The 16,737-nt window shown below is 40.7% G+C and overlaps 1 protein-coding gene across 13 annotated transcripts in view; it reads left to right on the top strand.

Moving 5' to 3' along the window:
- The window catches only part of UNC5D (unc-5 netrin receptor D), a 577,007-nt gene that overhangs the window by 67,360 nt on the left and 492,910 nt on the right, over positions 1-16,737 (top strand). The window contains exon 1 of one of the 13 annotated variants that reach the window (XM_040461958.1): positions 19-299. The exons of the other annotated variants lie outside the window; for them this stretch is intronic. The gene's annotated coding sequence lies outside the window, so the exon portion shown is untranslated. Of the gene's footprint in view, positions 1-18; positions 300-16,737 lie in introns of those variants that run through there. 13 annotated transcript variants of the gene reach the window in all.

The following is a 16,737-nucleotide window of genomic DNA, read 5'->3' as shown; positions in this document are numbered from 1 at the left end:
GAGTACAATAATGCTCTTTAATATCATGGTGCTTTGTTTCTGTGATGCTGCATTTGACTGTGCTGAACTGTGGCACAGAAAACATTTGAGCATATTGTAGACTGCTTATCAAATTTTCTCTTCCATGAAATGAAATAGAGCCATGTCCCAAGTGATAGAAAATTACTATAATTATTCCATTCTACATGGAAGTTTTGTCATTATTGCAGAAAGAAAATCCAAGGATCCTTCAAGCCAGCAATGGGCAGACTCTTTTGAACATGGCTTTTTGAACTCTTTTGACATGGCTTCCAAGTGAGGTAAGGCAGGTGGGAGGCTTGAGGGATCACATCAGTCATCAGAGACTTGAGTTGTCTTTTTGTTGTCTCCATTGTAATTAAGAGGATGGACACAGCATGGGGCCACCAGGGTCCAAATACTGACTCTGCCCCTTGAGAGCTATGTGATTTTGGCAGTTTACAACCTTTTTATAATGCAGTTTCTTCATCCTTTACAGAGACAGGATAGTTGTACAACCCTGTAGGATTGTTTTGAAGATTGAATGAGTTTATGTATCTTTATATCTTGAAGAAATGCCTGACACATAGTAAGAACTCAGTAAATTTAGCCATTATTATTATAACTTTTGTTAATATGAATTGATGTGTTGAAGTTAAGTACTGTTCAATTTTTTGATGCTTCGTTGAGCATGAGAAAGGTGTCAGGAGAATGGAAATGTTCTAATTTTCTAAATTGATGGAACATTTGGATTCTGAAAATAATAGATTGTTACAGTTCCTCCTTTGAAAAATTCTCGTCAAAATTACTAAACAGATGGCTCGTGAGTGCTCAGAAGAAAACTGTGGTGGTCACTAACCATCATAGTGTATAAATTAAAAGCAAGTCATTTCAAACTAGCCTAATCTCAGTTTTTGGAAAGAGTTACTGGGTTGTCAGAATAAGAGATGCCTTACTGGGATTTCTGCAAGGTATGGATTCTTTCATTACATATTTTGATCAAAATGAAAAAAAACTGCAAGGTATGGATTCTTTCATTACATATTTTGATCAAAATGAAAAAAAACCCATAAGAATGATTAAGTAGAATTACTATTTTTGTAGGTAGAATACTGTAAGAATGACTTTTATTCTCAAGGGAGGTGTCTTGGCTTAAAAACTATAGTTATTTTGCCCATTTTCATTGAGTATTTTTATCTCTGGCTTCTGTGAAGACTTGGAAAACATGTGCATCATGCAAGTGACATACATTTTGGAAAGGTAGCTAATGTCGATGACAAATGTAAATTTCAAAAAAAAAAGTGATAACTGGTTGATACAAATGAGGTAATGTTTAATGGAAACATGTAAAATTATTATTTTATGTTTATTTGTTTATAAGTTTTGCCAGCTGGCACTCCGTGATCCTACTGGACATTATTTTTTAAATGTATATTTATTTTTGAGAGAAGGAGAGAGTGTGTGCAAGCAGGGGAGGGGCAGAGAGAGAGAGAGAGAGAGAGAGAGAGAGAGAGAAGGAGACAGAATCAAAGCAGACTTCAGGCTCCGAGCTGTCAGTGTAGAGCCCAATGTGGAGCTCAAACTCACCAACTGAACTGTGAAATCATGACCTGTGCTGAAGTCAGATGCTCAACCGACTGAGCCACCCAAGCACCCCATTAATTTATTTAAAAAACACAATACTAAAGTGGTCTAGGCTTAATAGAATTTATTTGAAAACACTTCGAACCTTTAAAAAATTTTCTTTCAACGTTTATTTATTTTTGGGGCAGAGAGAGAGACAGAGCATGAACGGGGGAGGGGCAGAGAGAGAGGGAGACACAGAATCAGAAACAGGCTCCAGGCTCTGAGCCATCAGCCCAGAGCCTGACGCGGGGCTCGAACTCCCAGACCGCGAGATCGTGACCTGGCTGAAGTTGGACGCTTAACCGACTGCGCCACCCAGGCGCCCCAGAAAACACTTCGAACCTTTAAATGCAAATAATTTTCTTTTGCAGAGTCAACTCTCATTGGTTGACTTAAGTAAAACAGTAGCTAATATCCAGTAGTGACAGAGTCCCTACTTTCCAGGAGCTTATAAAAAAGTATGGGTGACAAGACTACAAGTAGTAACAGTACAGGATAGAAATACCACAGGGGGTAAGCATAGCATTTGAGAATTCACAAAAAGGACATTTAACACCACATGAAGGTGTCTGCAAATGATCCTCAAAAGAGGATATAATTAAACTCAGAGGGTTAGGAGTTTGTGAATTTAGGGTAGGGGCATTGGTATTCTAGGTTGATAAACTATAGAAAGGGCCAAAGATGTGAGCACATGTGTATTCCAGGATTGTAAGTACCAGTGGTCCAAGTAACCATAGAATGGGAGGTAGAGACCACTGAGTTTTAATAGCTTATATTCATGTATGCTTGGTACTTGTAAAAGTGTTTTATTGTATTAACTCATGAGTATAATATAGTAACGAGCGTTGTGTCCACTAGCTTTTGCTGCATAATAGATAAACCCACAGGTTAGAGACTTAAAACAATCACTGTGATTCATGGGTTTCAGATTCAGCAGGGTAATTGTGCCGGTATGGGTCAGGCTTGGATCGCCTTGGCTGGGTTTGCCAGAGATTCATCTCTGCTCAGCTGGTTGTTCATCTAGTAGATAGTCTAGAATGTTCTCTTATGTCTAGCAATCACTTTGGTTTTGGCTGGGGTAGTGGAAGAGACCTGACCCCATGTCTCTGGTCATTGAGCGGCAAGCCAGACTTCTTCACGTGACAATCAAAAGGTTCCAGGGTCAGCAAGGAGACCTATCTCAACGCTCAAGGCACCTTAAAGCCCCTGCTCATGTCCAGAGCAAGTTACAGGGTCAACCGAGATCAAAGGGAGTGAGAAATGGGACTCTGCATCTTGAGAAGAGTGAAAACATGTAGGAACAGTTTTGTAATCTGCTACAATTTAACTCACCTTGAGGTAGGCGTTTTTACTGTCAACTCCAATGACCTTTGAGGTACAGGGAATATTTAACTTGGTCAAGGTCACATAAGTATCAAGGGGCAGGTCCGGGATTTGGCAACAGGGCAGTCTGTGTCTTGATTCTTATCCACTGTAGTCTGCTGGCTCATGAGGGAAGAGGTAGGATAGGTCCAAGACTATGAAAAACAATGTATGCTGTTATGAGAAGTTGGGTTTTTATCCTGAGGGAAGAATGATCAGAAAGAAGTCTGACACGGTCCCCTTGACAGCTTGGAAAGATCAATTGAGCTGCGTGATGGCGAATGCATTGTATGAAGGAAGTATTGAAAATTGACCAGCTGACTCCTCAGTACATTAGTCTACCACGATGCTGATGAAGACTGACCTAAGGTAGTAGTAGTTGGATAGCTATATAGTTTTAGCTAAATTAAGGAAATGCCATGTTAAAAATAATCGTGTGTGTGACACATACATACGTGTGTGTGTGACACATACATACGTGTGTGTGTGTGTGTGTGTATATATATATATGACACTATTGACTGGATGTTAGCAGCTTGGGAAACTGGAATCATGGATTTATAACACAATTAGAGAAGTACAATTATTTTGTCATTTGTTAGTCAATAATGAGTAATCAAGGCAAAAGATTTTAGTTGATATAAGTGATTGGAGTTGACAGTAGAGGTGTGAAAAGGATGTCTGTGAATACATTTGCTAATTTGCTTTGTAAAGTTGCAAGTCCCCAGTCTGTCTATAAGTGAAACATATAGGTGGTACTTATTCAGTGAACACAAAACTCCTTTGTGATTGTCCATCTGCCAAATGGACTCACAAGGTGTGAACATATATTTGTACAGAAGACTGACTTACTGTCTTAGAAAAATCATACATTGACCTACCTACTTGAGAATGAAAGAGGGATTTTGTCATTCGATTTCATTTAGTGATTCCGAGTCTCTTGATTTCTGGGATGGCTCGTGAGCCTGAATGAAAATGATTACAGATTTAATCGAGAGTATAATTATTTAGGTTAAATTTGTATCGAGCCTGCATTTTGGTATGATGAATAAGTAAGGTCAGAGATAATGCAGAGACTATGGAGATTAGTTTTCTTCATTGCCTATATTATGTTGCACTTTCAGGAAATATACTGTCAGATGGGTTGGCAATATTAGGGGCCACCAGAGGACATTCATTTAATCACTGAGAGCAGCCGTAACAGCCAAAGAGCCAATATTTGAAAGAAAATGAAGTCATTTCAGCATAAAATAAATGCTCTGACTTGTAGAGGATCAGCTAACATTTCATCTTAAAACTTCGAGCTTTGGAAGGGACCTTGGACAGCACATTTTCAATATCTCCATTTACAGACAAAGCTTTTGAGGCTCAGAACACTTAAATAACATTTCCAGGGTTCTGTAGCTAATTAGCAGCCTGGTTAGGAAAATAATCCAACTTTCTAGTTCTCGTCCAATGCATCTTCCATTATCATTTGCTATTTCAGTGGGATTTGCTATAATAGTTGGGATTAATTTATCCCCGAATATCATATTCGAAGGAGTGTGTGCCCATTACCACTAAAATAGAGAACTTGTGGCCATTTGCTGATAGAGAACGTCTCTTCTTGAATAGTTACAGGAGTTGTGACGATATTTAAAAGAAGGCACTTTGGTTGTTTTGGTTAGCTGACCTCACTGGCTACAAAGACTTTGTAACAGTATCTAAGTTTGTCATGGTTAAAGGTTAATATTTACTTATCTGTCAAAAAATTAAATGACGGTGTATCAGGATGTGCTCACTGGCTACAAAGACTTTGTAACAGTATCTAAGTTTGTCATGGTTAAAGGTTAATATTTACTTATCTGTCAAAAAATTAAATGACGGTGTATCAGGATGTGCTCTGACTAAAGGATGCTAAATCCCGTTAACAACACTTCAAAGACACGGATGGAAAGCAGAGTGTCCATCTCATTACGTTACAATGAGAGATGTAACCATCAGTCAAAGTAGACATTCTTTTGGACCTACTGTGTGCACTCTCCTGCTAACAGTGACCTGGGAAAACAGATTACTTGGCAAACTCAGAATCAGGCTGAGAGTAGGTGCTGATAATGGTCAAATACTTCACAGGTCCAAGCTAATACTGCCTCTTAACATCTGTGCTCACTGCCTTCTGCCAGGACAGGAGAGCTTGGTTTGGTGACATGGATAACACACCTTCCTGTCTGTATGAGGATCAGCATGGCCAAAGCTTATTCTAGTGACCACGTTCCCATTTGCTCAAATTCTAAACTATCATCCTTTCTGGTTGATACTCCTGCCTCACCCCAACCACCACATATATTAATACTTAAAAATTTTTTTTATATGTTTTTGTTTATTTTTGAGAGAGAGAAAGAAGGAGCAAGGCAGGGGCAGAGAGAGAAGGAGACACAGAATTTGAAGCAGGCTCCAGGCTCTGAGCTGTCAGCACAGAGTCTGACACGGGGCTCGAACTCACAAGCTGTGAGATCATGACCTGGAATGAAGTTGGATGCTTAACTGACTGAGCCACTCAGGCACCCTATATTAATACTTTTTCAAGTCTAGTTGGGCATCAGAGATCTCTCTGAAAGGGGACTTTACATATCTCTGATCTCATTTTATTATTTAACTTTCAGAAGGCAACCTGATTCCTTTTACTTCCCAATTCTTGGGCAATACCACATCACCTCATTGTCATTTCTGTGTTCTGCCTCTAGCCCCACCTAGGTTGGAGTCCAGATTCTACATAAATGTTGAAATACTTTGCCAGGTTTAGCTGGGCTAATATGTAAAGATCGGTTACCTTCCCGGTGCTCAGCAAAGCTCTGTAAGTAAATTCTCACTTACCTATGAATAGTAATGAAGCTGACAGATTGTTTCTTGTAAGCAGTATAAAAAGTAAGCGCATGATAAATACATGAATCCCTAAGGAAGGTACAGAAGGGATAGACTAGGAAAGCATACACTGGGTTTAAAGCAGGCCTCACTGCTAACAACTCTGACCTGAGCAGGTATCTTTACATCTGATTCTGTTTTATCATACATAACATCTTAATGATACCTGCCTTTTAGGGTTGTTTTAAGATTTAAAGCAGTGTGTACATTAAAGGTTTTATTAATATGGCTACCACATAGGTGTTTAGTAATTCTAGATTTTTCCATCTGAGAACTGTAGCTTATTGATATTTAAAGATGGAAAAAGTAACTTCACACTGGTTATTATCCTTAGCGCAGTCAGAACAGCCTGAACACCCATCAGGCAGTGAGTTAGTGTATCACGTTCTCGGTTATGTTAACATTAAAAATAAAACTGATATTTTACCAGTAAAATGGGTTCATCGTAAAACAGCGGAGAATTGCAATTCGCGGCATGCAAGCTGTGGTAAAACCATAGGCAAGTCCAGCAAAGGAGAAGAGCATTATTTTATGGAGAAGGAGGAAGAAGTTGGGAGGAGTTGTTTTGAATGACAGTCCGTTGGAGAAAAGCAAATGTTCAGGATACAGACGGTTTCTCATTGGCTGAGTTGCAGGGGTAGTCAGTTCCTTATAGGGGAGGCAATGTGCATCTTTTCCTGTTGGGTCCTGTAATTGATGATTTTTTTTCCTATTGAGGATTCTTATGTTGGGGTCTGTAATTGACGTCTGGTTCCTCTCCCCCTTGTGGCCTCCTGGCTCCATTTTAGTGAGGTTTCCTTCATTAATTTTTACCTTTCCCCCTTTTGGTGAAGATCTTTCTCTGAAAGCACCACTGATCAAGAATTAGGTTTTCTTAACTCTGTGGTCTTTTGGCCCTTAGTGCCAGGAAGGACCTTTCTGGGGTGTCCTATTTCATGTTGGAAGAAAATTGTATAGATTGCAAACCAACTGAGGTCGCATTTGAGTAACAAGGAGGAGTAGCAGGGAGGACTGTCAGGCACTTCCCAGTCTACTCTGTATTTATCAAGTTAGTAAGCACTGGAGATCATTTTATGATTGGGGTACGTTGTTGTTTTTCTTTTTTTTTTTTTTTAAAGGTTTGACAGGCAGCAAGTACAGAATGAAAAGTGACATGATCCAAACTATATGATGGTTCTAAACCAAGGCCCTCGATCTGAATGTAGCCAACCAGAGATAAGTTTTTGGCCTTATTGTGACTTATGGGAGCAAAAGGTCTCTTAACTGAGGCCAACTCAGAGTCACGTGTGCCCTTAGGAAATCATCGCTTAGTGTGCATGGAAGCAGAGTAGTGAAGGCTGCAAGAATACATTGAAAGAACAGACCAAGTGTGTTTGGGAAGATACGGTGCAGATAGAAACATGAAGCAGTAGTTGATGAACATTTCACCTAATAACAAAACCTCAAAGATGTTTTGAAACAGTTTTATGGGTGTGCCCGGGGGGCTCAGTTGGTTAAGTGTTTGGCTCTTGATTTCGGCTCTGGTCATGATCTCACAGTTGGGAGTTCGAGCCCCATGTCGGTTTTGTGCTGACAGTGCAGAGCCTGCTTAGGATTCTCTGTCTCCTCCTCTCTCTCTCTCTGCCTCTCCCCTGTTTGTGTGTGTGCTCGCTTGCTCTTGCTTTAAAAAAAAAAAGGCATTAAAAAACATAAAAATAAAAAATAAAAAAATGAATTGCAAAAGAGCTGTTTGGAACCGAACGTGTATCAATAATACAGTCTGTAAAATTATAAATTTAGAAACCATGAATTTGGATAAAAATCCAAAGTCAGTTAATAGTTTAGATGAAAAGGAGACTTTTGTGAATCCAGAATTACAGAACCTTGTAACCCTTCAGAAAAAGCAAGGGAAGAGATTAATTTGTCACGAGATCATGATGAGGCTGTTTCTGAAACGCCATAATCAAAAGAAGAGGTTTCCCCCTTTCACAAGGGTTTGGGAAACATGAACAAAGACATTGCCTTTCCACAAAAGAGAGAAAAGAGGCAACAGTAAGAAAAGGGAACATAGGCTGGGCCGGACATCCTGGGAAGGTTATCTTACCACACACCATCTGCTTCAATTCCAGGTAATTGTTACTTTCATGTCCTTGGATGGTGAGGTACAGTCAGGGTTTGGTGCTTTCTTTAGATGTGCCACAGGAATTCAAGAGTTTACTTCCTGGAGTTTGGCAGCACAAGGGCCGGTTAGTGGTACCTCATAAGAATCCAGCGAGGTTGAAGAGTCTTTCTGGGAGTATCTTTTCCAATAGATGAAATCTTCAGGTTGCCAGGTGTGACTCTTAAGGTCTTCATCTCTGGGAGTGCACTGTGAAAAGATTGTTCTACCAAAGCATGGTAATTTTTTAGTAGAAGCTGTTGTACATTTGCAGTATCGATGTGTATCCCTTCTTATCCGCTGTGGGCCAGAGGAGAAAGGGACCAAGTATATTGGACATCTTGCAACTGTCTTAACAGGGTAAGAGTTTATAAATTACAGAAGAGGTGGATCTGAGATTTAGGACTGCCAGCAATGCTTCCAGCCAGGGTAGTTGAAGGGTCTCTACGTATTTTGCCAAGTGCGTCTTGATAGTGCCCACATCGCATTCCTAACCCTGAGGATGGAAGATAGCATGCAGTCTGGAAGTGTTGTAAGGATTTGTTGAAACACCTGCTGAGTAAAATGGGTTCCTCAATCACTGTGAAATTTGAGAGTGGTTCCCCAGGTAGGGATGATCTTTTCTAACAGAATTATAACCATAAAAGAAGCAGTGTGGCCTGTCTACAAGAGAAAACGTCACTCCAGTGAGTCAACACAAGCCATGACTAAAACATGTTTATATCCATGAGATACAGGGGAAGCTGTATGAAATCCATTTGTATGCACACATTTCCCTGGTATGTGCTTTGGACAGGTGGGACAAGTAAGGTAGGCACTTTTGGTGGCCTTATTATCATTTCCCTGCCACTTTTGGTTTATGAACGCTATGGTTTTGTCAGTAGACCAGTGGTTTAATGCACGTACAGGGGTAAGTAGTGGGAATTTTAGAATTTTGGGGAGGGCTGGATTGTTTGGTTCAAACCAGAGTTCTCTCTTTCTGGGGAACAAGCAATTATTGGGTTTTCTGTATCACCTTTCTTTGCCTAGGGCCAATTGTTGGGCATCTCTGGTCAGTTTTTCCAAATTATCATTTGGGAGAGCATCTTTTTGGATCATGACAGAAGTTTGGCTGTTGGTTTCCTTGAGAGCAGCATTTTTGGCAGAAATATCAGTGAGGTAGATTACTTTGGTCTCCAGGGAGTTGAGTCTGGAATGCCCAAGAACCTTAATAATTGCCAGAGCAGCTGGCAAAAGTATGGCATTTAATATATTTTGGACATGGAAACCTTTTCTAATGTTATCCCCATTGGAGGTAAGGAAAGTCCAGTTTCCATAATATTTTAAAGTCATGACCTACCTCAAAGGCATAATGACTATTGGTATAAATATTTGTGTTCTTATTTTTGGCTAAGGTACATGGCTGGGTACAGGGGATCCCATGATTATTTCTCCAGTGGCCTTAACTAAAAGGGCAGTGGCAGGCATAGCTCTGAGGCAACAGGACTATTCCTGTGCCACAGGGTCTAGTTGTTGGCTATGTTACCCAATGGGGCCATGATGGTCCCCATGTTTTTGGTAAGTACCCCCAGGGCATTTGCTTCCCTCTCACATACGAAGAGAAAAGAGGGAGCCCCTGGATGGCTCAGTCAGGTAAGTGTCTGACCATTTATTTTGGCTTAGGTCACAATTTCACAGTTTGCGAGTGTGAGCCCACATCAGGCTCTGTGCTGAGAGCACAGAGTCTGCTTGGGACTCTATAAACGGCCAGACACTCACCGCCACCTCCCAAATAGAATAAAACTTTAAAAAATAATAATAGTGGAGGGAAGTTAATAATTAGGATGTCCAAGATCAGGGGCCTTTATTAGGGTTTTCTTTAAGGTCCCCAAAGCTGTGTCTTCTTGATCTTTCCAAATACTAGGGTCAGGTTTTTTTTTTTTTTTCATAAAGCATATTTCATAAAGCATATCGGTTAAGCGTCCGACTTCAGCCAGGTCACGATCTCGCGGTCCGTTAGTTCGAGCCCCGCGTCGGGCTCTGGGCTGATGGCTCAGAGCCTGGAGCCTGTTTCCGATTCTGTGTCTCCCTCTCTCTCTGCCCCTCGCCCGTTCATGCTCTGTCTCTCTCTGTCCCAAAAATAAATAAACGTTGGAAAAAAAAGCATATTGCGATTGAGCCATAAGAGAGAAGTTTGGAATCTAATTTCAACAGTAGCCAACCAGTCCAGGAGAACTTTGTAATTGGTGCTTAGTTTTAGGTTTTGGGAAGTTAAGGGTGCCATGAAGTCTGTCTGAATTCAGATGTGATCCTTGTTCTGAGATCACATGTCCTAAGTATCAAACCTCAGATGGAATGAACTACAATTTTTGTTTGGAGACTTTATATCCTTTTTTCTTTTTTTAAGGCTTATTTATTTATTTTGAGAGAGAGAGGGAGGGAGAGAGAATCCCAAGCAAGCTCTACTCTATCAGTGCATAGCCCAACTCCGGGCGTGATCTCATGCATTGTGAGATGACCTGAGCTGAAAACAAGTCAGCTGGACTGACTGAGCTACCAAGGTGCCCTGAGTTCATGTCCTTTTAAGGCCAGAAGTTTTAACAGGTGGATGCTGGCTTCCTGTGAAGAGGTTAGAAAAGGTTTTGCTTTGCAGAGAAGCAGATCATCTACCACTGTAATAAAATAGAGCTTGCATAAAACTTTCTATCACCCAAATAAGTCTTTAAGTTTTGTGAAAAGTGAGAAGGACTCTCTGTATAACCCTGGGACATTACTGTGCAGGTGTATTGTTGTTCTTCCCAAGTGAAAGCAAAAAGATATTGGCTGTCTTCACCAACTGAAATATTTTTTAAAAATGCAATGCATACATCAGTTATAGTAAAAAAAAAAAGCTTTCATTGAGAATGGATGTCATGGAAATTAGGGACAAGAGGATGCCAAGGGATAATAATGTTATTTACTGCTCAGAGGTCCTGGGAAAACCTTTGTCGTCTGCCATCAGGTTTTCTTACAGGTAAAATAGGGTTTTTACAGCAACTAGTTGGGGGATAATGAGACCCTGAGCCTTGGAATATTCTATTGTAGGCTTGGTGCTTTGAAGGACTTCTTTATTTACAGGATATTGATTAATTTGGTGGAGAGCTTTTGAGAGATCTGTTTGAATCTTGATCACAGGTACACTGTGAGTTCTCCCAATATCAGTTGAAGATTTCACCCGTAAAGGGGATGGTAGCTAATCCCATTGGGACCAATGATCAGTGTTCCCAGACTCAGCCATAGTGCCATGAGTCAGAGGAAATAAAAGATGCTCAGGAGTCATTTAATTGCTCTGGTTGGCTATTTTGAGTACTACTCTCAAATTCTAGAGTTATTTTCACCTTTTGGGAGAAAGCTAATTCTGGCATATTTTTCTAAGAAATTTTAGCTCAATAAGTGAATAAGAACAGAGAAACTAAAGAAAAAAGAGTGGGTGTCTCTCAAAGGGCCCAACCCAAAGGGAATAGGTTCTGAGACAGGAACCTGTTGCGATAGTTTATCAGAGATCCCCAGTATTTGAGATATTTTGGTACCTCGAGGCAGAGGCTGCTTTATGGCAATGGGGTTGAGCATCCAGACGGTAGTTCTGGTGTCAACAAGGACAGAGTGAAAGCTCCCCAATGTGGAGAGTGGTTTTTCTGAGCTGATTAGGAGGGAGGATTGGGATTGGGAAGAGCCCTTGTAGTTCTTGGAGCCTCCTCATTGGGAATTAGCAAGACATTGGAAAGACTGAGTAGGGGGCTGAAGGCACTCAGTGAGGTGCTTAATGTTGTAACCATCTCTAAATGTCCTGGCCCTTTGCAATAATAACAGGTACTAGGAGGTTTTTGGTTTCGTTTGTCAAAGTTGAAAATTAAGAATTTTAGAGGTCTTTCTTGGACTCATCTAAGGTGTGAACAACCTGGTTTGCCAAATGAATTAAGTCTAAAGTGGACATAGTTTCTCATTCTATCCTGGTCCCTTTAACTAAGGAGAAAGATCCTGGTTCAGCCCATTAATAACCGTAGAGGGGTAAAGAAGACCAGAATTTTCTTTAAACACAATTTAGAAGTGATTGTAATAGTAATGAACAGATTCACTGGGCTTTGGTGTGCAAGCCTGAATTTTGTTCCAATCAGTAGGCTTAGGAAGAGCTCCTGTAGTTGCTCAGTGGAGATTTCCAGTGAGTGTTCTAGCATATTGCCAAAAGATAGGCATCGTTTCTCTAAACCCCTTTTAGGATGTTCCCACTGGGCTGGTTTCATCCAGTGTTTGGCCTGACCCTCACCAACAAGCATGTGGACTAAAAGATCTAAATCTGAGCAACCAAGCTGGTAAGGCTGCTGAGTTTGAATATGCTAAATTTTTCTGAAGACCTGTGTGGGCCCTCAGTCACATTGGGAAACTCTAACTATGGTCCACAATTCAGCTTTATTCTTGGGAACAAAAGAAATTTGGGGTTTCCTTGGATCTTAAGGAGACGTCATTTTTATTTTGTTTTTTAATTTGTAATTAACACGCAGCATCTTTTCATGTGTTGTTTGCCATCTGTATATAGAAGACTTGAGTTCATGGAGGGAATTAGAATGGGGAAACTGAGGGCGTAGAGGAGGTGGAGACATGCAGAAATGAAGGAGGAACGTGGTAGCAAAGGTGGAGCCTGAACAGCAGGTGGCCAAGAAAATGGCGGAGGGAAGAGAGGAGTCTTTTTGACTTTAGTCCAGTAATTGTATTTCTCAGAGAGCCAATTTTAGATTCGTAATAACATTTGGAACCTTCAAAATACCAATCAAAATGGGCATCTCATTCAGTTTTTTCAAAGAAATATTCATTCATTCATTCATTTTTGAGCTGTGACTTTCTAAGTTAATTTTTAGGAAAACAAAATTGGAGATTTCAATCAGAGAGATTGAAAGGTCCCTATGTGGCCTTTGAAGTTCTAAATGATGTTTGGTTGAATCGGCCCATTTAATTAGAAATGTGCATGAGGAGGGACCACAGTTTTTAAACATAAAAACTGGCCAGGGTCCCAGGTGGGGTGTGTACCCTCAAAACATGTTGATGACAAGGGTCTCATTTCTTAGAGATTTTTCCTCTAGAGCAAAGAGAAAAATTCCTAAACTACTCAGTTGCACACAGGAAGGGCCTGCTTCCAAAGTAATTGGATGAAAGGCCGGCACAGTTTTGTAGGAATAGTCTGGTTCTAGAAACGAGTTGGACCAAAGTCCCAACCAGTGCTCTTGGAAAGGACAAAGCCTTAAAATGTAGCCCAAGTAAAGCTTGGAGGGCTCAAAACTCAAGGAGGGTGGAGCTTGGACTCTGGGAGAAACTTCCCTGGAAACTCCAGGGTCAGCAAGAAAGCAAAGCACTCATTGGGCCTTAGGGATACTGGCACCTGTTTGCTTACCAGCCTTGGAATTGTTGGCCGTCTTCTCTGGATTCTGCTGCTCTGACACCAAGTCATGCTGATCTTAAAAATAGTTATTTTTACCAGCAAAATAGGTTTCTTCAGGAATAGCAGATTTATAATTCAGAATAAGCAAGGAACAGCAAAACCATAGGCAAATCCAGCACCCAAAGGAGGGAAGTGTTAACTTGATGGAGAAGAAGGAGGAAGTTGGGAGGGGGTGTTTGGAATGAAAGTCGATTGGAGAAAAGCAAGAGTCGAGGGTGATAATAGTTTCTCATTGGCTGAGTTGCATGGGCAGTCGATTCCACGTGGGACATACAATGTGCATCTTTTCCAGGTGGGTTCTGTAGCTGAGGACTTTTTTTTCCCCGTTGAGGATTCTTCTGTTGGGGTCTGTAATCGACAGTTCTTCGTATAATTGATGTTGAGGGGCACTGCTCCCACCTCTGTCCTCCCAGCTCCATGTTCCTGAGGTTTCCCTTTCCTAATTTCTGCAGTAAGAATATAAATTTTGACTGCAGGCCTTTGGACACCTAAACTGCAAATATGGGAGTTTCTGGAATAGCTGCAACTTATCCATTCTGGGTGTACCTGAGTGTATCCTTATAACACACAAAAATTAATACTCACTTAGGAGTTTCCTATAACAGCTAATCTGCCTAAGTACATAACATCTTAGAGAAAGACCTCATCAACATTTCCCTGAACAAGAGTCCTCTGTTCTTTCAAGTCTTTAGGAAAAGAAAGGATTCTATGATCCCCCATGGTAGCATTCATAACCATATGTTGTCTGTGTTTAGTACTTAGCTGACAAGGCATCTTTGAGCTCAGCTGCACAAGTGTGGTGATAAAGTTTGTATTTTTTCTCCCTTGTATGAAGTGTACAACCACATTATAACTTCCTATTAAGACATACCCTTCAGGCCGACTTAACATCTCGTTTATGGAAACATGAAACTTATCTCCCTCTGCCCCTCCCCCCCACTGGCCTCAACAGTTTTGACTTGCTACAGTGTTTAGAATACATTTTTAATTTGCTCTTCTATTTGTCAGTTTGTTTTTGTTGTTGCATAAGCAGCAGCCTGAGAATCTTTAAGGGCTGCATACAAGGCTGTCTGAATCCTTGATACAGTGTGCACTTGGATAAAGGTCAGATTCATCTTGTATTCCTTAATAAGATTGTCTATTTCCCTATGATATAGAATAGGTTTTATCTCTCGGAAGTGTGTATTTCGGTTACTACCACTTTGCTGTCAACTTACTTTCCATGAGCTCCTGCCTTTTTCTCCTTGAAAGTGGTGGTTAGCTAAGGGAGCCACCAGTCTGAGATAAATTGATTTCAACTTACATAGTGAAGAAGCCAGAAAAAGAAAGAACAAGACTGTATTTTGGCCATAACGTTGTGGTATGATTGAAACGTTGTAAAGCAACCAAAGGTATGCCTTCATAAATCTCATGTTCTTCTAGGATATGTCTGTAGCATCTGGAGACCAAAGAGAAGTGGGGACTGTCTGTTCCTTGCACCATGACTTGCTTTTGGGCAGTGGGCTACAGTGATTGTAGGTCTTAAACCAGATTCTGTTCAACACACAAACTTCTGTTATGAGGCAGCCCAAAGCTATCACACAGTCTTTCTGTAAGCTCATGTAGGACCTTCTGTCCTCATGACTGCAGCAGGCATTGGGCTTGGAAGGTTAACTCTGTAGCAGGTTCAATAACATGCAGATGCTAGGACCAGGCAACCACATTAGCAGATCAGAGACCAGAGTCTCCCTTGAAGTTGGGGTCCCAGGGTAACCAGTGTTTAATATTGTAGGTGCCGTCTCTAAGCTGCTAGGAGGCTGCTGGCTTTCTGTGCTGTGATCACCTCTCCTTTCACCATCCCTTAAACTGATTAACAAATGCTGTGATAGAAATTTCAAGGAAGCCTTTTGAACTGCTAAGTGGATGTTTGTATCTGTCTTGTAGGCAGGAAACAAAAACCCACAGTACTTGCATCACAGGGTTTCTTAGGAATGCATTAGGAATGTATATGTGAAATGCTGAGGGTGGTGGTGCCTTCAACATAGTAGATGTTTGCTTTCATATCATCCATGTGGTCGATCATTGGTCGTAGGAGGAAAAATATTTTTAACAACTGCTATGAACCTAGGACATAATATTGTCATATGAGCAGATTCTAGTGTTAAGAGTTAGAGTGAAGGGTTGTTTGTTTACTTGGTTAAGGATTTTTTTCTTCCTCCCTCCCATCCTTCTTTAAATGGCACATACTAATATTTATTACCTGCTCATTTCTCAGGCTAAATTTCTTTAAAACCTTTTTAAAAAATTTTTTAATGTTTATTTATTTTTGAGACAGAGAGAGACAGAGCATGAATGGGGGAGGGGCAGAGAGAGAGGGAGACACAGAATCCGAAGCAGGCTCCAGGCTCTGAGCCATCAGCCCAGAGCCAGATGCGGGGCTCGAACTCACGGACTGCGAGATCGTGACCTGAGCTGAAGTCGGACGCTTAACCGACTGAGCCACCCACGCGCCCCTCTCAGACTAAATTTCAATACTTAATGCTTCTTAGTCTTTACATAAAGAATTGAAAAGTGTCCCTTCCCTCCCTCCCTCCCTTCCTTCCTTTCTTCCCCCCACCCCCATCTCAGTTCCTTTAAATTAGAAAACAGTGTGTTTTTTTGCTAGAGTACCTCATAAATTGACTAAGACAAAACATGTGTAAATCTTCATTTTACATACTCACCTTCTTAGTTTCTTGGGATTAGCATCTGTTTTGGATACATTCCGTTCCTTGTGGTCACATATTCCCTGTATCAATCTGTTGCATTCACACAGTGATACAGTTTTGGATTCCCCCAGGGGACTAAATGGAACATTGTGCTTTAATCCCCTCCCTGACCCTGCCTCCTCAAGAGGACTTAATCATGATGTGAATAGGGAATAACTGTATGTGAATGTCCCTCATTTGCAATGCATGTTGTGTCTGCCTCTTTAAATAAAGTAAAGGTTAATATGTTGATTTCCTATTTATAGGTAACTTAATGCTTCTAATTTTTCCTAATCATGGCGCAAGGTTTTGGCTCAGTACTACGATTTCTTAAATGATCTTTCTAAATCATTATAATGATTTGATGAGTTTACTACTCTGTGAAGAGGTCGGATTGACAGGTTTAAAGAGACAAATCATACAGTACTTTTTTTTGCCACATAATATCTAGTTACACCAGCAGATCCTTCTATTAAGCAAACCATATTTCTGGTTGATGTGTCTTTTGGCTTTTTCCTTTGAGCCCAGACTTTTCTTCT

The sequence above is a fragment of the Herpailurus yagouaroundi genome, unplaced genomic scaffold (genome assembly GCF_014898765.1).
Source record: "Herpailurus yagouaroundi ecotype Mexico unplaced genomic scaffold, PumYag 28, whole genome shotgun sequence".
NCBI classification, from domain to species: Eukaryota; Metazoa; Chordata; class Mammalia; order Carnivora; family Felidae; genus Herpailurus; species Herpailurus yagouaroundi.
The sequence above is the reverse complement of the archived record's forward strand: the minus strand, read 5'-3'. Positions and strand labels throughout refer to the sequence as shown.